The sequence below is a fragment of the Ambystoma mexicanum genome, chromosome 10 (assembly GCF_040938575.1).
Source record: "Ambystoma mexicanum isolate Mex_15411 chromosome 10, UKY_AmexF1_1, whole genome shotgun sequence".
NCBI lineage: Eukaryota > Metazoa > Chordata > Amphibia > Caudata > Ambystomatidae > Ambystoma > Ambystoma mexicanum.
Genome location: NC_090932.1, coordinates 1,551,729,647 through 1,551,756,129, shown reverse-complemented (window position 1 = coordinate 1,551,756,129; position 26,483 = coordinate 1,551,729,647).

Sequence of the window (26,483 nt, the reverse complement as noted above, 5' to 3'; positions counted from 1 at the left end):
CACTTTGGGTTATTTAACCACCTGTCAGGTAGGCCGGGGAAGCAATGAACCTCTCATGAATGTACTGAGCGATGGAGAGAATAAACTCCAGCAGACCACAGGACAGAATCGATGCCACATTTCCAAAACAAAGAAACCAGTCAGGACACTTGGGTATGTATCACATTCCATGCTTATGGACGATGGCTGAAGGCACGGACACCCACCCGCACGCATCTGTACACTACTTTAAGACACATTTCACAACACCTCTGCCACAAGAATGCAGCTATCCCCCATGACACAAATATGGTCCAGTTAGACACATAATGGGCCTCATTACATGGTAGGCGGTAGCCATGGCGCTCTTAGCGCCATGGCTACCACCTTACTGCCTTCCAGGTCCGGGTTCCCGGAATAGGGACTTACCGGTCTATTCTGACCTTTGCGGGACCGGTAAGTCCCCATTCCGGGAACCATTCCCCATTCCCATTTAAGCCCCCATAGGGCTCAATGGAAATGGGGATGGAGCAAATAACGGTACCGCAAATTGCGGTACCGTTATTAGCTCTGGGTTCCCTTAGCGGGTCCCATCCTTAACGCCTGAGGGAAGGGACCCGCTAAGGGACCTCGTAGTAGGGAGGTAGGGGATTACCGGCACCGGTGCCCTTACCGGTGCCAGTAAACCCCTACCGCCTACCATGTAATGAGGCCCAATGAGTCTCCTGCACTTGCATACTCTCCAGACTACCTTACAGCACCCATCTACACGACAGCTCAACATGGGTAGGTAACAGGGACTTGGCCACCCCTCCCTACCTTCGTTTTGGCTAAAATGCACACATGCATTCTAAACTCCTCTGATGAATTTCCGAGACCTTGGACTTCGGTCCCCCGAGGGTGCTCACCTGCAGCGCTCTGAGGCAGTACCAATGGGAAAAGGTGCTATTCAAATGACACATTACATTACATTTGCATGCAATGGAATGCTCTTTTTATTTCCATGATTGCACAGAATTTGGTCTTCCAAAGGACCTTCCACCCCACAGCACTTTGAAGCCATAACAATGGCAGTAGGCGCTATACAAATATCAAATAACATAACATTTCCCAGATGTAAAACAGAAAAGTGGCAGAGTTTTTAGAAATGCTTGCAGTGACACTGGTGCAACTGCTGTCCCGTCAATAATATATTTTATTTGCTTCAGTTCCCCTCCAAACTTTTCACCCATCTCAGTAAGAATGGTGGTACTGGAAATTGGATGGGAGAATGTCCCACTTCTTTTTTCCCAGAGCTCAGAATCACCCACGAGTCAGTTTATCGTGAACCTTCGCAGGCTGCTTTTAGCTGTGGGCAGAATATATACATCATAAACTGCAGGGTTATCATTGTATTAACGCTTATTCATACTTTAAATGCGTATGGCATACACTTAAGGGAAAATTGTATACATGCCAACCCTCCCAATTTAGGCGGGAGAACTCTTGATTCATTATTTAAAAATATTGCTATTTTTTACTTTCTCCCGCCTAAAATAATTATACTTCCAATGCAATCCTGCAGACCTGTAACCTCGCAAGCTCTTGCCACTGTGAGATCTCACGAGACTACATGCGAGATGCGCGCGAAGGGCGCAAGAAGCAACAGACTGCAGTGGCACCACTGAAGAAAGCGGAAGCCCTCCACAGCTCTCCTGAAGAGAGCTACATTTGACTAAGGCACACCCCTACCATCCCTAGTGACAGTGCCTTACAGCAGAATTCCCCTGCAAGACTATAACGTTTTCACCGGGACATGTTCATTTATTGGCACAGTTGCATCTGTGTTACCTAACAGAATAAAATCCTTTACACCTCTTCCTGCGCAGAGTTTCACTCAAGGCCACTACATATTTATTCCGGAACACACCAAGGCGATTTCATCATGCAAGGAGCGACGCCCCGTCTTCATTCCTACAATCCCCAGGTAGGCCACCAATCCTGTGGCTGCAATGGGAGCCCTTGTTCAGCACATATTTGGAGGCCGTAGGCGGTTTGGGCTATGCTACAGGGAAGAAGAAGGCGATGCTACTGAATACAATGAGAGTAGAAGGGCAAAGGATTTTCGCAGGCCTGAAACCTGAGCAGGCAGATGTAGATGACGATGATGTATTTAAAGAGGCTGTGCAGAATATGTTATGTTATGTTATTTGGCATTTATATAACGCCTTATGTATCATTGGTATGATCTCACAGGTCTGGTAGGTTGAACTCCCTTGGGAAGCGCAGTTCGAGTCAGTAGAGAGAGAGAGTGTCATATAGTGCGTGGGTGCACCAGATATGTGTGCAGCCGGTGTGGTAGTTGCATGATAGCTGCTTCTTAGCGGTAGGTGTGGTGATGAAGAAATCAGTTGGATGTGTTCAGTCTGGAGGGTAGCAAAAAGGTTTCCCAGTAAAGAAAACACTGTGTTACACCATCTGAAATTCTATACAAAGAAGCAGGAGAGTAAAGAAGTAGTCGACGACTACATCACTTGCATGCGTGAGCTGACTGCGCTGTGTGGTTTTGGTGACATGCTGCTAGTGCATACCAATTGCTGGAAGGTACAAGACAAATTAATTGTAGAAAAGGAAATAAACCTGGACAGAGCTCTTCAGATTGCCAGGGCAGAGGAAGAAACCGCTAACATGCAAAAATAAATTGCGAGGTGCCCAAGCGGTCGCTGATTGGAACGCAGTACAAGGGAGAGGTCAATGTGACAAACCCAGGAGGGATGTTGTTGAAGAGAAAGGAGGGAGGAAGAAAGAGCCTTTGATTTGTCACAGGTGCACCAGCAGACGACACTTAGGCAACGACTGAGAATGCCCCGCGAGGAATAAGGAGTGTTTAAACACATTGAAGGTAAAGAACATACGAGCGAGGACGAAGAAACCGATGACAACAGACCCCCTGTCATAATGATGAACAGCCCAAAAGGGAGAAGAGAGAAGCCGCATTGCGTCATAAAGATAAGACGGCCATGAGACTTGTGTGATGGCAGGCTCAGGGTCTGATCTCACCATAGTATCGCTCCAGACATACAAAGATATGGCTGGATGTCGAGAAATTGAAGTGAGAAGGTCCAAACAGAGACCCACAGTGTTTGGAGGAGAGTCAGCAGACATGCTGGAGTACATCAACACATGCATTGAATTCAATGGAAGGCATACCAACACCAGGGTATATTTCTCCAAACAGGACCTGGCAGTATTGAGCTGGGATGACCAGCACAAACTGAACATAAGATTGGACCACAGCGCTGACATCAAGTGCTATCAATTAAAACAAGGAGTGTGTTAGCCCTGAGAGACAAGTTCCTCACACTTTTCTCAGAGGCTCCAGGGAAAATAAAAAACTATGTAAACAAAATCAGGCTTAGTGCCAGCGCAGTCCCAATCAAGCACAAAATGAGGCCTGTGCCAGCGACTGCAAGAGGAGCTTTACAGAATCAGTTCACGAAGACGATCAAAGAAAGGACTATCAAGAGTGTGGAACCCACAGAATGGCTCAGCCCAGTTGTATTGATAAAAGAACAACACTCCAATGATATCATGGAGTGCATCGACCTGCGCAGTTTAAACCTAGAGGTGATAACAGTTACTCGCTGCACAGCATAAACAAATGAATCCTTATGATGAAGGAAGCCAAATATTTTTCCAAGTTGGACATGCGCGATGAATATCGCCAAATCAGCCTCCACAAAGAGTCACGACCCCTGGCGGCATTCATTACACCATTCGGCACCTACCAGTACACACGGATGCTGTTTCGATTGTCGTCAGCAGTGTCTGCCTTCCAGAGAATGATGGATTCCCTACTGCGAGGGGCGGGAAATGTGTCAGAGACACATGACAGAACACTGAGGGAGGTCTTGGAGAAACTTCAAGAAGCTGGCGTACGCCTCAGGTACAAGAGGTTTGTAATAAGAGCTGAAGAAGTGGAATACCTGGGATATAACATTTTAAAAGACGGCGTAAGCCCCAAAAAGAATCTTCTTCAGGCTATAGTACAAGCCCCCGCACCAGAGTCAAGAGATGAACTACGCTTGTTCCTCAGGCTAGGAGAGTATTACGCAAAGTTTGTACCTCGATTCTCAGAGACCACATCTCCACTGCAAGGATTGCTGAGGAAAGGTGCAGAATACGTGTTGGGCCCAGAGCAGAAAATGACATTCGATGAGATCAAGGGAAGAATCGTGAACGCTCCAATCCTAAGGCCTTTCATCCCTGAATAGGACACTGACATAATGACAGACGCCAGTGCATATGGATTAGGGCCACGTTGACACAGGAAAAAGGGCACGCCGAACATGTGGTCACTTTTGCATCCAAGGCTCTCTCAGACGTGGAGAAAAACTACTCCACAGTAGAGAAGGAGATGCTTGCCTGTGCCTGGGCGGTGGAGTATTTCCGTTGTTACATATGGGGCACGAAGTTCCAACTAGTCATCGACCACAAACCTCTAATTCATATGTTGAGCCCTGGGGGCACCAAGACTTCGACTCCGTGTTTGGTGTGGATCGCAGCCAAGTTACAGGAGTATACAGACAAAAATAAGGCATATACCAGGGTGGAGGAATGCACAAGCGGACTGTATGTCGCGCCTATTGAAGGATAAGGAGCAGGCCACCACCTTCCTACGAGATTAATGCGTGGTGGCGTCAGTCAACAACCTGGGGAGCAGCAAGCTCCTAGAGATGAGCGAGAGCCATTGGAGAGAAGAATCAGCAAAGGACACTGTGCTCCAGAGAATTACTGAATGGAACCGGGTGAGGGGGGGTTGGCCTAGCGAAACAACCATACCAGAAGGAATGAGACCCTACTGGAAAGTGAGTGACAACTATGAAGCACACAGGTTACTAATGAGAGGGGACCAGATAATACCCCTATTGGGAATGCATAACATAATCCTATGCAGAGAGCATGCAGGCCACTTAGGCTGCAATATGACTAGACACAGAGTATGAGAATCCTATTGGTGGTCATGCATGAAGCAAGACATAAGGACTATGGTGGAAAGGTGCCATGAGTGCTTGCACAGCGACAAGAGGCTCAAAACCCGCCAAACCCCATTGATCCCCAGAGAGACTTCTGATGGTGTGTGGCACAAAGTGGGGGTAGACTTCATAGGGCTGTTGGATGTCATGTCGCCCGACCACAAGTATGGCATAGTAATAGTGGGCTACCTATCCAAATTGGTTGAAGTGGAATTTGTGCCCAACATTATAACCTCAACAGTCATAGAGGTACTCAATACCATTTTTCAAAGAGAAGGCCTGCCCAAGGAGTTCGACACGTACAATAGTGTTCATCTTGTGTCCAGAGAGATGGAGTCGTTCCTGCACAAGCACAACTACAAGCAGATCCAAGCAAGCCTTTATCAGCCTTTACCAGGACACCAAATGCAACACGACAACTAATAAACCATCCCAACCCGGTCTACACCATTGAGAATACCAGAATCAGGGACAAGCTTGAATCCATCACCCTATACACGCCCTACATCACCAAAGACTGGAACAACGGATGGGTACCTACACAATTCACCACCCAGAACTAACCAAAACCAACCAACCCTGCCATAAACCTTATCAGTCTACTCGACAAAGAGAATGAACACCAAAGAACCACACCACCAAACAGGTTCAACCAGGAAAAATCCACCAGCAACGGAAACTCAAACCACAACACACTGGACCGAACAAACAATGCAAACAATTACCCGAAAGGAAAATCAAACAAACTACACTGCAGCCTTCTCAACGTTAGATCCATGGCAAAGCACTCAATAGATATCCATTACCTTTTAAGCAAAGGAGGCGCAGACGTGCTCTTTCTTACAGAAACCTGGTTATCAGACAACTATAAAACCATCTCGAACAAAGCAAACCAGACAATTACAAATGAATACACGGGTCATGCCTCAGCGATGGCGTTTATGGAAGAGATGGCAATATACCCGTTGAGTCTCTTCGGAACTGGCAGACCAGCCTTCTGGAAGAACCATGTCTAACGGTCTAGTCCTCCACCAACATGGCTGCCACAAGGGATCTACGTGAAATGACTAAATCCAAAAGTCTGAGTCCCAAAAGTCTGTATTTTATTTTTATTTCCCATTTGTTCGCATATATATATAACCCCCACAGCCTCCCACCTTACCCCTATATATTTTTATTAACTCCCCCCCCCACATTACATGGCCATGGTAGTGGCCATGTAGTTATGGTTAAGTTGCTGTTTCCATAGGAAGAACACTTTTTGGGCGGCTTATAACTTTGCTCCCCCTGGACGAATCCTCACCAAATATTGCAAAAAAAGTATATGGGCCACTCTGAATTTTTTTTGCAAAGTGTAGGGGAGGAGCGGTCCAAAAGACCCCCCCTTGCCTGCACCTCCACCCCAGGTGAGGGCCATGGCTCATCGGGCGTTCCCTCCTTACCACCAGGGCCCAAGTGGTGGATGGCTCACCTGCTGTAGACATTGCCCGCACTTATTGAATTTAGTTAGGCCTCAGAAACCATTTTGTCAACTGAAGATGGTGTGAGCTCAGCGCACTGTAGCGCGGCCCCCACCTTTGGGAAGTTTCAGTTATCCCTGTCGCCGCGGCACCCTGGCAGATCCGCTGCGAGCCCGTTCCCACGAACAAGACGGACATGAACTAGCATAATACACTAACATTGTAACAGTTCACCTTCCGCAGTGTATCATCGGTCCCAGCATGACCCGGCCAGCAGGCCTGGTCAATGAAAATAACAGTAAAATGGTCCTCAGATGGCAGAAAATCTCTACATATTAGTGCCAGGACCACTTGCAAAGTATGCGTTTCTCCACAAAATCTCTTATATTACAAAAGCCCGTAAAATGTATGAACATAAGATAGCATGCTTCCACGATATAAGCAATGGCGAGCCCACACCACTGCAGTTGGGTGCTAATAACAAAGGAGCGTTCCTGGGATCTATTTGTTACGTGTATCACTGGGAAACCTACACTCCATGGTTTTGCGCCATAACCAAACTAATGCTGCTAGAGTACACGAGAAGACGAATGTAACCATGCTGTGGACTCATGTGAAGGATGCGCGAGAATGCACTCGTCATGTGTGTATGTTTAAGCCCCTTATGTGCCACCACCGTCACGTACAGTGGCGGGTTATTTTCTATGTACTCCACCAACCCGATTACTGCCTCACTTACTGCAAATGTATATGTATGTAACTAAATACTGTAGTTGTCAAAACATAGTGTACGAATATGGTGCTCAGACTGGGTATAATCAAGACACATCCAGCAGAGTTTAAATGCATGTTCTAAAGTGATTTGAATAAGTATTATAGAGTGTTCAAATGTTTGTGATGTTTTTACCTAAAATCGGCAACATACGAGGGAGATACCTTTGTGAATGCGTGCAAGGCCATTCCCCCTCCCACCATGCGAAGGCTGCCAAGACATTAGAACAGAGGCCCGCGCTGCGCTTCCCCATCTCCCCCAACCAGACTGGAGCCGCTTCAAAGATTTGTAGCCCCCTGTGCAGCACCCAAGGCTGCGGCCCGCCACCTGCATTATTTACACCACAGCAGTAAACCTCCACCTGAACATACACTTCCAAAGGCGCCCCCTCGTAAACCCCACAACCCACCGGATTATGGCCCTGTGCAATCAGGACACCCAATACTTTGACAACACACAGCGGCACATCCATAACAACTTCTAACAAGGCAGGAAGACCCGTACCGCCCGTCCCAGGCCCTGAAGCTTAGCACCTCGACCTATGGCCCCGGTCAACAGGACACTGGTAACCATGTCCTGACGTATTACCATCAGACCCTTCATAAGGTGCATTCCTCCTGTGTTGAATTAACCTGTAGAATAACCTATTGGAAGATTTACTAAAGGAGATAATATTGCAATGACTGAATGACTGCGGTGTGCATGGCCTAGGGCAAATAAGTCAGGAAAAGACATTCATCTCTGACACTGGCCGCGATGGCACAACGACACCGCCCGGATGAACTCAGCCAACCCGCCAGGCCCAGCCCAACCCACGAGGCTGACCAGTGACGTCGTCCAGCTAAGGCCAACCACCTCGCAGCAGCACCTATAGCTAGTCATCGCCACCCAATCCCATTGAACTTGTGCCCCCTATAGTATGTAGGTTCTTATGACGAATTTTGTAAATATATACGCCTGTCTTTGCTATTGTCAGACAGAGCGCTCTCGGAGTTTGCAGAGTTCTTTGCATGCCCTATTCTGATTGATAAACTCCCATTTAAGCTCACCCGCACTCTGTCTTGGCTTTATTCCCGACTTGGGAGAGTCTTTTACTGTCTCTCATTGCGGGGAGAATCGTGCTGCTTGGGGACGCTTGCCTTCAGTGGTGACCCCGAAAGCGTGATTTTTATTATTATTATTATTCTTTCCCGACCTAACATTACCGTCCCCTTTTGGCACGAGAATCTCCGGTCGAAAAGGGATACGCACAGTGAGCCGGCTCCGGGAGGCTGCCCGCCAACGGCGACCGGTACACTAAGAAGTGCGCACTCAATAGAGAGAGGGTACGGGATCCCGGTTGAAAAATCCCCTTTGAGTACCGCTCGCCGGAGCTGGGGCTGACTGTTGAGCTGACGGCAACACTGCCTGGACGGACCCAGTTTCGGAGACTATCGGTTCAAGACGGGCACGTGAGTATTGCGTGCGAGCGATTGTAAAGGGATAGGGGGAAGAAGTGTAGGACAGGGAACGAAGAGGGGGTGCGCAGATCTACTAAGGATCATCCTAAACTTTCCTTGCTTTCTCTTTGCATATGGCCATTAGGATTAAGAGGTGAATAAGAGAAAAAAGTGACGGGAACCTAGCTCCGAAAGGGGGTGGAAGGCGGCGCCGCATAGTGCTATCTTGACTAGTACTGGGAATATATGAAGAAGTGGAATATAAGTGTCCAGCAAAAGGGGGCACTGAGAATATATTAGTGACCGCTATTACTTCTTTCTTTTCTTTTCTTTAGGGTTAGGGGGAAAATAAAAAGTGAGATTGGCACAAACCTAGGGAGAAAGGAAGAGAGAAAGAGTCCTACTAGAAGAGGGTAGAGCAGACCAATATATATATATGCGCATCCATATATCCGAGTAAGACGGACAGGGACAGCTGGCTAGGGAGGAAAGGGAGGGCAGCTTGAAGTGTGAACAGAGTGTTACCAAGAGGTGTGTGCACCTCGTATGTGTCAGACGACAATTTGATGTTGTGAATGTGTAAAATGGTTGTAAATGTATAGTACTTGAATGGTCATGGTAAGTGTGACCGGATAGAACCTTCCGAAGACAAAAATGACACAGTGAAGTGAGTGGGTACCTTTTTGATTTCCGGGTTGATATTGTCAAAATAAATGATGGTTTGCTCTTGTATGTGACCCCCAAAGAGAATAGAATAGAAACTATGTACAGCCCGTTTTGTATTGTGCAGGGAGGGGGAAGAGCACAAAGGAGCCCATTATTGAATGGGAAGTAGAAAACGAAAGATAATATTGCTAACACATCTACATAGTGGTTGCAGACACACAGGGACACACAAGTACTAGGAGGCCATAGAGATGGGGGCCGAAACACCCTTATCGCATATTTGTAAGAATCTACCAGGGCACGCGGAGCGGATTAAAAAATATCACGATCAATGGATAACAGAGCTGAAGGGAGAGGGGCTACCCCAGATATGGCCAGAGGGAGGGTCCTTTGATAAAAGTGTTCTGGATACGGTGGCCACATGCATTTGGTTGAAATACAAGGGGAAGCACTTGCATAATAGGAGGGAAATATTGGATCTCTGGAGATTATTTGAAGAGATACCACCGCCTAAGGCACCAGCAGTAAACCCTGACCTACCATCCACCACAGACAACCCACTGATGATACAGAAAGATACTAAAGAATTGTCAAAAGTAGAGCCACCAACAGAGGTAATAAGTTTGTACCCGATATTGAACAAACCTGTGCCCGCAGAGTGGTACAGTGACCCCACTTATGTGCCTCCCCCGGCAACTACTACACCCCACCGACCAACGGCACCCCCACCATATGAAAGTACAAGGGAGCGAGCTCAGACAAGTACACAAAAGGGTGGACAGAGAAAAGCTAACAGATGATTTACAATCAAGACTCTCAATAGCGAAAGATGAGCTCTCAAGGATAAGAGACATATGTGAACAAACAGCACTTAATGCTGCAAGATCAGGGCGCACGTCTAGAGCGCCGAATGAGAATAGAACACTTGAAGACGGGTGGAAAAAAGGTGAGATACTGTTCAGAATTGAGGAAGAACCAACGCAAATAATTGAAGTAGGGGCACAAGAGGGAGGTATCGATAATGAAGAGAGGCCTATAGGGGACAGAGAGGAACTACTATGTGATATAAGGGACGATGTAGAAGAAAGCGACAGGTTGAGCATGGCAATGGGAGGGGGAAGTGAAGGGGCGGATGGTACATGTTCACTGAGAACACTGGATGATGAGTGGACGGGGCGATTAAGGAACAGGGTGGGGAAAATGGCATCACTGGGAACATCAGCAGCCAAAACAGGTGTAGATTCAACGACAAAAGGAAGGTTACAACTCCCATTGATACACAGGGGAGGAGGGAGGCCGAATTATATCCCATGGGCTCAGATGGATAAAGCCAATTTATTAAAACTATTGCCCCCGTTATCAGGAGGGGCAAGTAAGTGGATATACGCTTTCGAGAAACATACTGCCGGGGTACCCCTAGCAATAGGAGATGTGAAGAGCTTACTCGTATCAGCAGTGGGAGATCAGGCTGAGAGAGTATGGGTTAAGGCCAGTTTCCCGGGAGTAACATTAGACTGTGACCGCCATGATGGGGCCTCCTTTAACACAGTGCGTGCCAGGGTGTGGGATGCCTTACGCGAAACATTCCCAGATACGCCAGACTTACAGTCAGTGATGCAGTGCACAATGAATGACGGGGAGGAGGCTATGGATTACATTTTCCGGGTCCAAGAGATGTGGAGAGCAGAAACGGGCACGTCCTGGTATCAATCGACATCTTTATTTTACTTCATTATAAAAAGAGGGCTCCCAAAGGAAGTGCAGAAGGTGCTCGACAAGATTGCAGGTATTGAAGCAAAGGGATGGCCTGAGATTCAGAGCATAATAGTACACCATTGTAAGCGAATAAAGGAAAGGGAGAAGGAGGTGGCGCAGAAAAGATTGGCAGACGAAGCGAAGTTAGTAGACAAAGTTGGTGAAGGTTGCAGCAGCAGTAGCCGCGCTCCCACACAGCAGGGAGGGAGATGACGAAGAGGAGGGGCTGATAGCGGTACAAGGAAGGATGGCAACTAATTGGGCGGGAACAGGACAGCGGCAGTGGAACGAGCAGGAGCAAGGCGGAGGTCCGCAGTGGCAAGAGTGGACCCCTCGAGGGGGACGAGGTGGGTACAGGGGCCATAGAGGAGGTGGGCCGGGATACGGAGGAATGGGAGGAAATGGATGGCAGGGCCCCAGAGGTGCACAAGGGAGTTGCTGGAACTGTGGAAGGTGGGGGCATTACTCTAGGGAGTGCAGAGCTAGATCCAACAACAGGTTCCAAGAGGTAAAACAATATGGCCATCCCCACCCGGGGAGCCCATATGGTCTTCCAATGGGACAACAACAACTGAGAAACCCAGGCCAAGGTAATGCTGAGCAGCAACAGGGACACCAGTATAGAACACAGAACCACCCACAAAACAATGACAATATGCAGTATACGCCAGGCAACCCTTTCGCGACAACAGCAAACGGGGCCCCCGCACCAGCACCTTACAACGGCATGTCAGTGGTTTCAGGAAGTGTCTTTAATGAAGGGGGGGCGATGAGACACCCCGCATAGGACAGCCCACAAAGAACACTTGCATGTCCAGTTCTATCTACCACCTACAATGCAGCAGAGGAACCATTGGTAGGGGCGCAGATAGGAGACAAGCAGTTCATATTCATGGTTGATTCGGGAGCGGAGAAATCATGTATCAAAGAGGGCCGGTTCCCGTTATCTAACCGGAAGTTAGAGACGCAGGGGTTCTCTGGGGCTGTAATTGAAGTTCCTTACACAGAAGCTTTGGATGTAACAGTGGGGGGTAAAACTGTAAAGGCACCCTTACTGTATTACGAACATTCACCAATAAATTTGTTAGGGAGGGACCTCCTGAGTAAACTTAACATGACCATATCATTTACCGAGAGAGGAATAGTGTGTTTTACACCCGGGATATGCCCCTTGCGTGCGATGTTGGTAGTGCAAGCCTACACGACCACACAGGAAGTACGAGGGCTGCCGGAAAATGAGGAAATGTTTATTGAAGGGCTAAAGACTTTGGCCCTCATAATGCCAGAACTGAGAAAAATGGACTGGAGGATCCCAGCGGAGTTCCTCTTCCGCCCCATAGTGTGTCCCGACACAGCACCAGGATCGGTGATATCATTAGACTTGCACGCTGTACAGGTGTCAGCGAAAAGAATCGCTGTAATTGGAATGGATAGGGAGGGATGTGAGTGGCGTACAGTACTGTGTACAAATGCCAACATCGCCCTACGAGAGTTAACAGATGAGGATCTCTTTTCAGACACAGAAGGGGATGGTGAGATAGTAATGGAAATAGCGATGCCCTGTGACATTTTGATTCAAGCCAGGGAAACCCCAGTCGAATTGATGGCAGTGGTGGGAGCACCGCCGTCATTTTTTGATGACGACATGAGGCTCGTACCAAATAATTTGTGGACAACAGGCCCCCATGATGTGGGGCTGTTGCACGGAGTACAACCTGTGGTAATGAAACTAAAGCAAGGAGCAATTTTACCCCGAGTGAAACAGTATCCATTATCCCGTGAAGCTGAAGAAGGGATAAAAGAGACGATAAACGCACTACTAGCACAAGGAATAATAGTGCCCTCAAACTCCCCATGTAACACATGTATTTATCCAATCAAAAAAGCAAAAGGAGGGTCTTGGAGGATGATACAGGACTTACGCCCCCTAAATGATGTAATTCAGAAGGAGTTCCCTCTGGTCCCGAACCCTGCATCAATATTATGCAGCATCCCGAAAGTGGCATCACATTTCACAGTAGTAGACTTGAAAAACGCATTTTTCTCAATACCCCTGGCTGAAGAGAGCAGATACCTTACAGCATTTACACTGGGGGGTAAAAGATATGAACACTGCAGACTACCACATGGATACTGTGAGAGCCCGAGCATATTCAACCGCATATTGCATGAAGACTTGGGAAACCTGTCAGTTGAGAGTACGATTATTCAGTATGTAGACAATTTATTAGTGTGTGCACAAGACGAAGTAACATGTAGAAAGGATTCAACAACACTCCTGACTCTACTGGCCAACAAGGGGTACAAGGTAGACAAGGAGAAGTTACAGTACTGCCTGACAGAGGTCTTATATCTGGGACAGCTGATATCAAAAGATGGAAAAAGAATAATTCCCGACAGGGTAGAAGCAATACGATCAGTAGGAGAACCCACAACAGTGAAAGACATGCAGAAATTCTTGGGGATGTGCAACTATTGCAGAGCATGGATATTAGACTGTGCAGCATACACGAGGCCCCTCCTACAAGCACTCAAGGACGCACAACAGGAGAACAAAAAAATAGAATGGTCAGAAGAGATGAGCGCATCATCTCAATCATTAAAAGAGCTAATTTCAAGCACTCCAGTACTAGCAAACCCTGATTATGGACGCAAATTTTACCTATTGTCACACTGCAAGGGAACACTCATGATGGCTGTACTGACACAAAAGACATCCCTAGGGCACAAGCCGTTGGCTTACTATAGTGGTACTTTGGATGCCGTGATGCAAGGCCATTTCGCGTGCGAGCAATCACTCGCTGCAGCCGCGTTCGCGATTGAGAAAAGTGCCACAATAGTAATGGGTTGCCCTGTGACATTGTTTGTGGAACATTCATTATTTGCAATACTTGAAAGGTCAAAAAGCACACTGACAACACAGCGGGCGACAGCCTACGAGATTATATTGTCTAGCGCCAACATCCATGTGGTGAGATGCAAGACAGTGAACCCCGCCACATTCATTACCGAAGCGTGCACACTAGAGGACATGCAGGACCACGATTGCGCAACCTGCACAGGAGAAAAAGGGGAGGACACGGTGGTGTGTGAGAACGCTCTGAGCGAGGGGGAAGTGTACTTCGTGGATGGGTCTGCATCGATTGACGTGGACACAGGAGAAAAACATGTTGGTATGGCAGTAGTAAGGTTAGAAGACGGTGAGTATGAAACACTAGTACAATACCGCCTCCCATCACATTACTCCGCACAAGCAGCAGAACTGATTGCGCTCATAGAAGCACTACATGCAGCAAAGGGTTGCGCAGTAACAATATACACAGACTCAGTTTACATGACAACGACAGTACATGGAGGTCTAGCAAGATGGGGGCGTAGGGGGTTTCGACGGGCAGACGGGACACCAGTACAGCATGCAGAATTGTTGAAAGAATTAATTGAGGCCCTACAAAACCCTACTGCAGTAGCAATAGTAAAGTGCCAAGCACATACATCCAACACAGACGTTGTGTCTTTGGGGAACGCGGCAGCGGACGCTGCCGCCAAGGAGGCCTCCTATTTTCAGAAATATGACGCAGGTGAATACATGCTGCAGCATAAGACAAACGAAGAGCCCCCAGAAGGGTACAACATGATGCCCATATCACAAATACTAGAATTGCAGGAAGGAGCTAGTGCAGACGAAAAATTGATGTGGACAAAACGAGGGTGCAGCAAGTCGGGAACAGACTTGCTGTGGCGGCAAAATAACTCAGGGAAAGTGGTAATGCCCATCCAATTACTAGAAATTGCGTTTCAACAACTACACTTCCCCGCACATAATACCAAACAGCACATTGCAGCAGAAATACAGGAAGAATGGTTTGTGCCCTGTTTCCAGGAGCACGTATCTCGATTAGCAATGGAATGCACAACATGTCAGATCTACAATTCAGGAATGATATTACGCACACTCCGGGGAACAATTCCTAAACCCATTGGCCCATTCAGAGAACTACATATTGATTACGCAGACATGGGGGAAAGGTCTAATGGCGCACGGTACATGATCGTGGTTGTATGCCCATTCTCAAGGTGGGTGGAAGCTGGACCATGTGCATGACCTGATGCCAAAAGCGCCGCCAAGTTCCTAGTGAGGGAGGTGTTCCCGCGCTGGGGAATTTGTGACGTGATTCGCTCAGACAATGGCACTCATTTTGTGAATGAACTTTTCAAGGAAGTCACTACATTATTGGGAATAAAACATAAATTGTGTTCGATTTATCATCCTCAAAGTAATGGCGTAGTGGAAAAGATGAACGGACTGTTAAAGGGCAGGTTATCAAAACTATGCTTTTCATTGAAGAAGAATTGGATATACTGTCTGCCCCTTGCGCTATTTGAACTGAGAAACCAGCCAAGTAAAGACCACCATTTGTCCCCGCACGAAATTGTGACTGGGAGACGAATGCACACAGCACACTCCCCACTGCGCGAACACTCAGATGCACACAGGAGCGCCGCGATATTGGGAGAAGAATTCACGGACTATTTGGAAAAATTAACAAGGGCAGCGCGCGCAATATCAAAGCAGCTCACCCCACCCTTCACTAGAGAGGAGGGAAATCTAACAGGGTCTGTCACAGAGCCTGAGCAACAGCTACAGCTACTGCCAGGCGAACTAATTTATGTCAGGAGTTTTGTGCGTCGATGGAATGCACCACGGTTCCACGGCCCATACGAGGTAGTGTACTGCACGCCCACAGCTGTAAAAGTGAAGGGCTTGAGGTACTGGATACACTTTACAGATGTGCGAAGAGCTTATAATAATGTGCAAGAGGAGGCAGATGAGGAGGCACAGACAACAGCAACCAATTCAACTGAACAAAATGTCTGAATATTGACGTGTGTGTATGTACGTCAGCAATGAACGCAAATGGTAAAGTGACTGATGAAGTATTGCTGCAGTTTTTTTTATATATATTGCTGAAGAAAAAAAAAAAGTTTTTTTTAAGATTTATATGTGATTATTGAAGTGAACAAATCATGACATGTGTACACCCTTGTCTGTGAATACCCTTCCCCACAACCCCACCCGCTTCCATTACCCGTCAATATATATTGGCACTAATGGTGCCAACAAAATGTTTACATGCATGCACTTAATGCACCTTTATATCTCAAACAGGAGCTACCATGGCATCTAACGGGCAGCCTGCAACGGATAGAATTAGTAGAATGAGAGAATTATTACATGAGAGATGCAGATATTCGTATGAGTGTGGATTATCCGTGTGCATTACGTTGTTTTTTATACTAATGTTTGGCCTGGTTACATATTGGTTTGTAGCGTTCATCTCTATCGAGATGAACGAGGGGGGAGGGATTAACAGCACTGGGATTAACAGCACTACTGGGACCAATACAACTACAAGTGTCAATACTAGGGAAGGTGATTTTTTGGTGTGGGACGGAACTAAACTTGTATGGGGTTATCATACCACACCATCCAGTGCTGTCATCTTACGAAAGAAAAAGCCACAGGGTGGAATGCAAAACAACACAGTGTCTCCACCGGGATATCTAATTACAATGCCCGCAGTTTAAATGACCGAAACCCGTCTGCCATATCATGGTTGTATAACACCCCCACCAGCCAGCCTGCCCCCATCCTAAAAAAGAACCTGCAAGATAACGTCAGGGATGAAAAGGAAAAGCTGCTAGCAATACACAAAATATTATATGATGCATGGGTCACGGGGGGCGGGAATGAGAAAGGGGGGTCTAGTTTATCCCTCGCCCAGGAAGTTGGGAAGTACATGAGGAACAAGAACAACAGACGGAAGAGGGAAGCAGGGAAGAGGAAGTATGATGAGTATTACGGGCTAGGTCTAGATAAGATGGAAGACCCACGACACCCCCACCAAACAAACAAATGGTATGCGGATATGAGTGCCACAGCTAAACAAACAACAAACGAGAGCTGTTATGTCTGCTCCCTCATCCCTCACGCTTCAGGTACACCCAAAGTATTGCTACCCAAAGAGTTGCCCATTATAGATGCCCAATGTCTCCTTCATCTCACGTTGTGCAGGATTAAGAACACCTTCCAGGCACATGAAGTTACTTTTCAAATGCTGCAGAACGAGAAAACGTGCTATCCAAAGACGGCAGGGGTGGTATGTTTGAAAGAACCGTTTTTTGTAATACAAGGGACACTTTTTTCTGATAACAAATGGAAGGATGAAGAAGTAATGTGCAAAGCTGAAGCACTGAGAGGTGTGGCACCAGAGAAATTGCAGTGGATAGAAGAAACATGCACACCAATATGGAAAGAACACATTTCAAAACTAACTTGGGTAACCGCCATTGGAAAACCTTTCAAACTACAGAAAGAAATAGACTATGAACTATGTTTTAAAGGAGAGGGGAAGACCTCCATGGGAACAAACAAGAACTGTAACAGGACCCTCACCATCCCAGATCTAAGAAAAGGGACAGCGGCCCTTATGGACACGTACTGGGTATGCGGCAACCGGGCATACCTACACCTCCCCCAGTCATGGAGTGGCAGCTGCTCAATGGCCCCTCTGCACTCAGCCCTAATGGTAATACCAGAAAGCCACATCGACGGGAGCAAAAAGACACAGGAACGCCTGCAACAGAGTGCAGCCCAGCCAACTGCGGAGTCACAAATGTATGTCCTGTCTTCCGGAAACAAGGGAGAAGTGCTGACCCGTAACAAACGTGCATCAAACTACATATCAAAGGAATCATCAGAACTATTGGCTCAGATCCCAGATAAATATCGATTATTCAGCTCAGCAGAAACATTCTTTGCCTCACTCGTCTCAAGTGTCCAAGCAAGAGCAAACGCAAAATGGCTCCAGATAACACGCTGGGAATTGATTCAGCTGGCAAACGACACGGAAGAAGGGTTCAACGTAATAAAAGTGGAACTAAGAGCTTTACGACTGATGACCATGCAGAACAGGTATGTCCTGGACCTGTTGACGGCAATGGATGGAGGTGTTTGCCGAAAAATAGGAAGTGCCTGCTGAACTTTCGTACCTTCTGAAGACGCAGAGAACGGCTCCCTGTCCCATGTGATCGAAGCAGTCCACAACCTAGGAGAAAGAATGAAAATGGAAGGTGGAGCAGAAGACAGTACGTGGTTCGATAACATCTTCTCCTGGGTCCCCTCCTGGCTTGGAACAACTGTGAAATTTTTGATGCCAGCTGTGGTGTTCCTCCTTTTAATTTTTTGCCTGTGCCAGGTGGGTCTTCGAGTTTGTGCCAACGCAGTACCAAATGGTGCAATGATGATGGTGACAATGGGCAACACCCGTGGGACAACACAAAACATGCAGGAAGTGCAGGTACAAACAGGAACAGATGACACACCAATATATCAGCTAGTGCCTATCTATCACGACAAAGATATCATAGATAAAGCCTGGCACACCACCATTAGAGAGCCCCGTGTACTAGAATGGTACCAGGAGGTGTGGGTAGATTTGGCGGGAGATGGCGGATGCATATACCTGACTTGTACCCCTAATGAATATGCCAGAAGAGGGGAAAGCTTACGGGGAGTGTGTAGAGCATGGATGCCCATAAAAGGCACACCTGCATGGGATGAGGCAGTGATGGACGAAGAAGAATGTAGACGGTTGGAGGACTTAAAGTATTCGTTACTTAAGTAACAAAAGGGGGGAAATGTAGGGGAGGAGCGGTCCAAAAGACCCCCCCTTGCCTGCACCTCCACCCCAGGTGAGGGCCATGGCTCATCGGGCGTTCCCTCCTTACCACCAGGGCCCAGGTGGTGGATGGCTCACCTGCTGTAGACATTGCCCGCACGTATTGAATTTAGTTAGGCCTCAGAAACCATTTTGTCAACTGAAGATGGTGTGAGCTCAGCGCACTGTAGCGCGGCCCCCACCTTTGGGAAGTTTCAGTTATCCCTGTCGCTGCGGCACCCTGGCAGATCCGCTGCGAGCCCGTTCCCACGAACAAGACGGACATGAACTAGCATAATACACTAATATTGTAACAGTTCACCTTCCGCAGTGTATCATCGGTCCCAGCATGACCCGGCCAGCAGGCCTGGGCAATGAAAATAACAGTAAAATGGTCCTTAGATGGCAGAAAATCTCTACATATTAGTGCCAGGACCACTTGCAAAGTATGCGTTTCTCCACAAAATCTCTTATATTACAAAAGCCCGTAAATTGTATGAACATAAGAAAGCATGCTTCCACGATATAAGCATAGAGTGTTCAAATGTTTGTGATGTTTTTACCTAAAATCGGCAACACACGAGGGAGATACCTTTGTGAATGCGTGCAAGGCCATTCCCCCTCCCACCCTGCGAAGGCTGCCAAGACATTAGAACAGAGGCCCGCGCTGCGCTTCCCCACCTCCCCCAACCAGACTGGAGCCGCTTCAAAGATTTGTAGCCCCCTGTGCAGCACCCAAGGCCGCGGCCCGCCACCTGCATTATTTACAGCACAGCAGTAAACCTCCGCCTGAACACACACTTCCAAAGGCGCCCCCTCGTAAACCCCACAACCCACCGGATTATGGCCCTGTGCAATCAGGACACCCAATACTTTGACAACACACAGCGGCACATCCATAACAACTTCTAACAAGGCAGGAAGACCCGTACCGCCCGTCCCAGGCCCTGAAGCTTAGCACCTCGACCTATGGCCCCGGTCAACAGGACACTGGTAACCATGTCCTGACGTATTACCATCAGACCCTTCATAAGGTGCATTCCTCCTGTGTTGCATTAACCTGTAGAGTAACCTATTGGAAGATTTACTAAAGGAGATAATATTGCAATGACTGAATGACTGCGGTGTGCATGGCCTAGGGCAAATAAGTCAGGAAAAGACATTCATCTCTGACACTGGCCGCGATGGCACAACGACACCGCCCGGATGAACTCAGCCAACCCGCCAGGCCCAGCCCAACCCACGAGGCTGACCAGTGACGTCGTCCAGCTAAGGCCAACCACCTCGCAGCAGCACCTATAGCTAGTCATCGCCACCCAATCCCATTGAACTTGTGCCCCCTATAGTATATAGGTTCTTATGACGAATTTTGTAAATATATACGCCTGTCTTTGCTATTGTCAGACAGAGCGCTCTCGGAGTTTGCAGAGTTCTTTGCATGCCCTATTCTGATTGATAAACTCCCATTTAAGCTCACCCGCACTCTGTCTTGGCTTTATTCCCGACTTGGGAGAGTCCTTTACTGTCTCTCATTGCGGGGAGGATCGTGCTGGTTGGGGACGCTTGCCTTCAAAAGTTTGGATATGTTTGGGCCAGGGGGGGAGTTGTTACATTTGTAAGGACACGTGTCGTGTTAGGGAACATTGAAATTGACAACATGCCGTGAATGCATTATTTTTTCCAATGGCTATTATTCTTCAACTTGATTTTTATTGGCATTTCATACACCAACAATGAAAGTGTCAACAGGACAGAACTCCCCCTACCCCCACCTCCCCCCCCCCCTTGGTTGATCCAGGAAATCCTCCCCCAATGATGTCACCGATAAGTTCCAGGCATCCAAACAAGGGCTGAGACCCATACCCCTAAACGATAGATCCTTGAAGCCAGACCACTCTTGATTCATCTTATATGTCCGATTCCTCTTGCGGGTCTATAATTCCCAACAATGTCATAGATTTCGGGCACCAAGCCGTGCGCGCTCCCTCCTTTAAATAAGCAATTAGTTATTATACTCAGTACGCCGCCATGGGTGGCACATGCTACGGTGGTTGTGGCCAGGCCCTAGAGTCTTGGATGCATGGCCGTCGGCTGAAGGCCAAAGGCCTTACTTCCAAGACTGTAGGCCCTGGCCACAACCACCGCCGCATGTACCACCCATGCATACACCCGAAGTGTTGTATTTTGATTGGCAAGTTGTGGGGAGTGCGTGCACCCAAGAACAAAGTGGTAAGTATTAGACGTCGAAGACACTGCACACCCATCCCATGTAAATCCACAGACATACAGCTAGGAGTGAAGCCTCTGGGCAGACGCACTGAAGGATAACACACCTACAGAATAACCCCCACTACCACAAATCACTGAGGTGGTTGTGGGGAGACCCTGCACACTTGGGTGCAGAGCCGAAGGCCATGCACCCAATAATAACCTTATACCTACTTAATGACGTATGTCCTATGGCCTCCTTGTACGCACAGAAAATGAGGGATTCAATAAGGCCAGTATTTCTGCCCGTGCAGTGCACAGGGGAGTTGTTACATTTGTAAGGACACGTGTGGTGTTAGGGAACATTGTAATTGACAATATGGCGTGAATGCATTATTTTTTCAAATGGCTATTATTATATTCATTAGGGCGCCGCCATGGGCGGCACATGCTATGGTGGTTGTGGCCAGGGCCTAGAGTCTTGGATGTACGATAATGTGTTTCCATGCAAAGAGTTCTTCGTTATTACTTTTAAGTACTTCTTGCAATCTGAGATGAATCAAAGCCAACATTAGGTTGGAGACCATGCTCACTTCATCTATTAGTAGCATTTTCATTTGTTTCAATACTCTACGTAATTCCATTGCAGCTTCTGCAGAGTAGTCTAATTTATTTTGATGGTCTACTGGAAGCAGTAGTAATCGGTGTAAAGTCACACCGCCTATGTTGTAGGCAGCTAAACCTGTGGGGACTGTTACAACAGCTGACAGTTTGTTGTTTGTCAATTGTTGAAGGAACTTGCTGATAATTTTGATTAAGAATGTTTTCCCTGATCCAGCTTCACCACTGACGTACAGCAGTATAGCTTTGTAATTTTGGCAAGTACATTCTTTATTTTTGTGTTGTACACCATATACAATTTGTTTTGGTACGTCTTCAAAAATGGTGCGCTGATCGTTGTTAAGTTTTGCTTGTTATACAGTTAAGTCTTCTGTATCTTCTTGATACTGATACATGGTGTTTTCTACTTCTGCCATAGCTACTTCAGACTCATTTGCTATTAGTAGTTGTCCTAATGGTTATTGACTTCCTGTTACAGAAGGTTGACTACTGGGCCTGAAGTTTTTCTTCCTGTTTTTGCTCATTGTGTAACATTGTTTTGTACTGCGTAAAGATCACATCGGTGATAGTGCTTTCATTTGCTTTGAAAGCATCTTGATAGCACTCATAATTATCTAGTATGTCTTCCTCTTTTCTCCATGGTTTGAAAAGTTGTAACAGAGACATGTAATATAGTTCTTTCTGTTGAGGAGTTTTTAATGACAATTTCAAATGATTAATTAAGCTTTGTTTGTTAAGTTTCACTAAGCTCCCTTCACAATCGGTCACTCTATATCTACGTTTGCTTTCATCAGGTTTTACATTATTTTTGTATGCAAAGTTTTGAGCTATGTGGTATAGACTCATGCTTTCCAGAGTGGGACTCCTGTTCGGATAGTATGTGTCCAGTAAATTGTTTTTTAGATTGTCTTGGCTGTGGGGATCATTTCTGGCAATTGTTTCTATGTCCTCATATGATTTTAGCACTCTTTTTCTAGATTTTGCAGGAGCAAGACTGAGCCATACTATGTTGTCTGATTTTCCATACAAAGCAGTGCCAGTTAAACGATCTGCTGCTTCATAGGGCCCACATTCTCTATGAGAGAGCATTTTTATGCCTAGGCTGTACAATTTCTGTGATAATGTTTTGTCTGATGCTAGGTCATCCCAGAGGTCTTGAAGCTCTGTTTTTTCTGCTTTTGTTAAGTAGGCTGTAACATATCGTGCAACAGCAGTTGAATTGTCTGCAATGTACTGCACATCTATGTTTGCATTCCATAATAGGGCAGTGATTGCATTGTAATCATTGATATATTCTGATTCTTCACTCCTTTTTATGTAATACGTGTTTTTAGGTGACTTACCTTTAACACTATGTCGAACTGAAGACATGAAGTTGTTTACTTCACCTGTTTCTGTAACTGGTCTAGGGAAACCAAAGCAGAATATGGTGTAGTATTTATCTTTGTTTTTGAATTTACGGCAACAATATTTGCCACATTTGTGTCTTTGAAATTGTAAAATCTGCCCATGCAGCTCACTATGTGTCTATTATGAAGGGATTTCACATGTGACATATTTTTGGATAAACTGCAAAACAGTGCTATCAATGTCGTGCGCAAAGTTCAGTGCACCTTTGATCCATAACAGCATGTGAATATGTGGTGCTCCTCTCGCTTGATATTCTTTTCTCCAAAGGAAGTGTTGCACTTCTCCAAGGGGAGGAACAGTTTTATTGCAAATAAAGTGTAGCATTGCAATGAAACAATGATGGAAATATCTTGAGACATTAACTGGATCTAGAGAGCAAAGTTCTCCAGGTGTTAATATATCTATGTTGTTTTTGTTGCTGTTTGCTATGCGTAGGAACTCATGTAAATCTTCCCATGCATATTCTGCACAACTTAGTTTAATAAACCAAGTTGGTGGTCCAAGGTTTCTGATCATGCAACGCACGTCTCCATGCCATCTGAACCAGTATTCCTTTGTACTACGCATGTTTGCAAACAAATATGTTATACTTGATTGTTAAACCTAATCTTTTTCTTGTACTTTTTGTATTAACTGCGTAGCTGACATATTTTGAAAGTGCATTCCAGATTTAAGAATGTGTGCAACTCCATAACATAGTGTTGCTAATTCACTTTCATAGAGTAGGTGGAATATGTATTTCACATTTTGTCTAAATCTGGAATCTTGCAAATACATTCGTAATGAGCGGTATTTTGATGCCCCAATTTGAGTGGGTCTATTATTGTATCTCCCACCTTTGCCAGTAGGAAATAGCAGTGGAAAAGCATGTGCTTCTATACTTTTTTCCCAAATACTCATTGGTGACCCTTTGGTTTGTCGCATTTGGTAAGTTTCTAGTGCATCACCTATGCTTTCATTGGAATGCAATGGATGAATTGTGTAATGGTCCAAAAGAGTGGATACTGTAGCTGGATCCAGAAGTTCGAATTGTCCAGTTTCTGATGGCTCTTGAATTATTTCAGTTGTTTGCCTTAAGCTTTCATCAATGTTAATTTCCTTGTAGTACTCATTATTGTCTTTTAGATATTGCAATACTTGTCTAACTTTGTGTAAATCCACTAATTGTTGCCAAATTTTTTTGTCCTTTGTTGGTACTCCATTTACCAAGACTATTAAAGAATGCTCTATTGAACGTTACAATCCTAGAGTGTGTACATTTTCCGTTAGATCTAATGACAAGTAAACTACTTTGCCACAAATGCCTTTCACCAATTCAGAGGAAGGTAATTTTGCTGTTTTTGGATGAAGTCGTATAATTGCTTGAAATGGGTGAACTGTTTGAATTATTATGCTCTCATACAAATTGAGCTGTTGCAGGATTTTTGGTAATGGAAACAATTCCAAATTATTTGTAATAGCACGTGAAGGAATGTGGTTGTTGTCTAATTTTGCAGTACAGTAACTGTAACATATTAGGCGCTCAGTTATTTCATATTTGTTTTCAGCTAAAAGGTACAAAGCTAATTCAAACCATTTAGAGTCTTCATTGTTTTTTATTTTGTATGGTATGTCCACATTTTTTGTGTTCCTTTTGTAAAACGTTCTGCGGCCACACACATGCTTTGGTACTTCAGCCGATGACCTTTGAAATGTTAGTATTTCTTTTCTGTAAGTGTGTTGTAGAAAGTGCTATGTGCATAATTGTCACTACTATGTTATCAAACTGTTGCATTTTCTACGTGGCTCTCACTTCCAAAATACTTTTTCTGAATACGGTCCATTTCTTCTCTTAAGTATTTGGGTGTACCATGCAGAAGAGTGGTATTTAAATTGCCTAATTCTGAAGCTAGACTTTTTGCATAGTATATTTTATACACAAAATTTCTTACATTGGAATGATGTACTGATATTCTTTTGATATCATGGAGGGTACTTTTGCAAATAGGCCCAGAAATGCAGGCTAATGAATGTCCTTTTAGTCCTGTGTCTTTCCGCACTGCACAAATATCCATATTTTGCAGCACTTTCATTTTACTTTTGTCTTTACCTTTTACATATTGATTGAGGAACTGACGTAAAGATTTGAAAGTTTTGTTTGGAATGGCACACATTGATGTGCACGGCCGTTTGTATACTGGACGGTGTGGTTCTGCTGAATCGAGAGGTAATTCTGAGTTTTCACTGTAAGCAGTGTTTCTTGTTCCATGATGGTAGTATTGATTTTCTCATACCTTCGTCCACTGCTATGGATGGCAATTGTGTTTGTTTGATTTTGTTCGTATGCTTCTTCATTAAAATATAGCTCTGTGGTTGTTGTGTGACTCCATTCACCACCACAAACATGCAAGAAATTATTTTTCTTCACATTACGTTTATTGCTGAGTTTCTTTTGTAGTTTGGTACTTAGTTTTGTTAGTGCTTTCATCCTATTTAACACTAATATGAACAACTTCCTTTTGAGAAGGATTGCACTGTCCACGAGTGCTTGTAGAATTAACTTTCTACGGTACGTTTTAAGGGTTGAGGATGATTTTGGTTCTCTTCTTAGTAGAGTCTGAAGGACTCTGTGACGAAACATTTTTGCTAAAATACTTTTTTTTACTATGGGTTCTTCTTACACTATCAGGATTATTAGGAACATTGTTAGCTGTACTGGCAGCCGTTTATTTGACAACATTTCTGTGTTTTGAGACACTTTTTGATAGAGGAGGTTATAGTTTCGGTAGTTGCGACTTCCTTTATTATGTTACCCAACTGCATTAGCTGGTTTGTACCAAGATTCTCTACACACTCTACAACAGGTGGATGCACATTGCGCACCTTTATTTGTCTTTGCTCTAATTCTGCATTCCTTTCTACGAAGTTGCTTTTTGGTAGGCATTCTTTGGTGTCTGTTGAGAAAAAAATATACTTTGTCTGCTGTCCAATGTATGTGTGCAGTGTGCATGTTTGCATACGTCTGATGGGGAAGCTCTTTGTCATGGTGTCTAAACGTACAGTGAACTCTAACAATCATTTGGTAAGGCTACTTTACTGTTTGTATACTACTACAATGTGCTTCAGATGAGAGTACAAAGTGGCCTACTTGTGACGAGAACCATTATTAATAACCGAAATGCCAAAAACCTGCTACAGCAACTTCTTTTCACAATCTAACCTTCTAAGGATTACCTATGTTATTACAGTACCAAACACACAGGGATTTGTCAGCCATTCTGCCTGTTATTCTTTGTTCAATAAATGGATATTTGTATATTTGTAAGTAGAATGGTTTATAAATCAATGCTTGCTTTGGCACCCAAAATAAACAAAAAACCCACGCAGCCTCTCTAACGAGTAGTTACAATATAAAGGTTGTACTGTACTTACTTTTCTGTGCAAGATGACCAGGTTTCTTC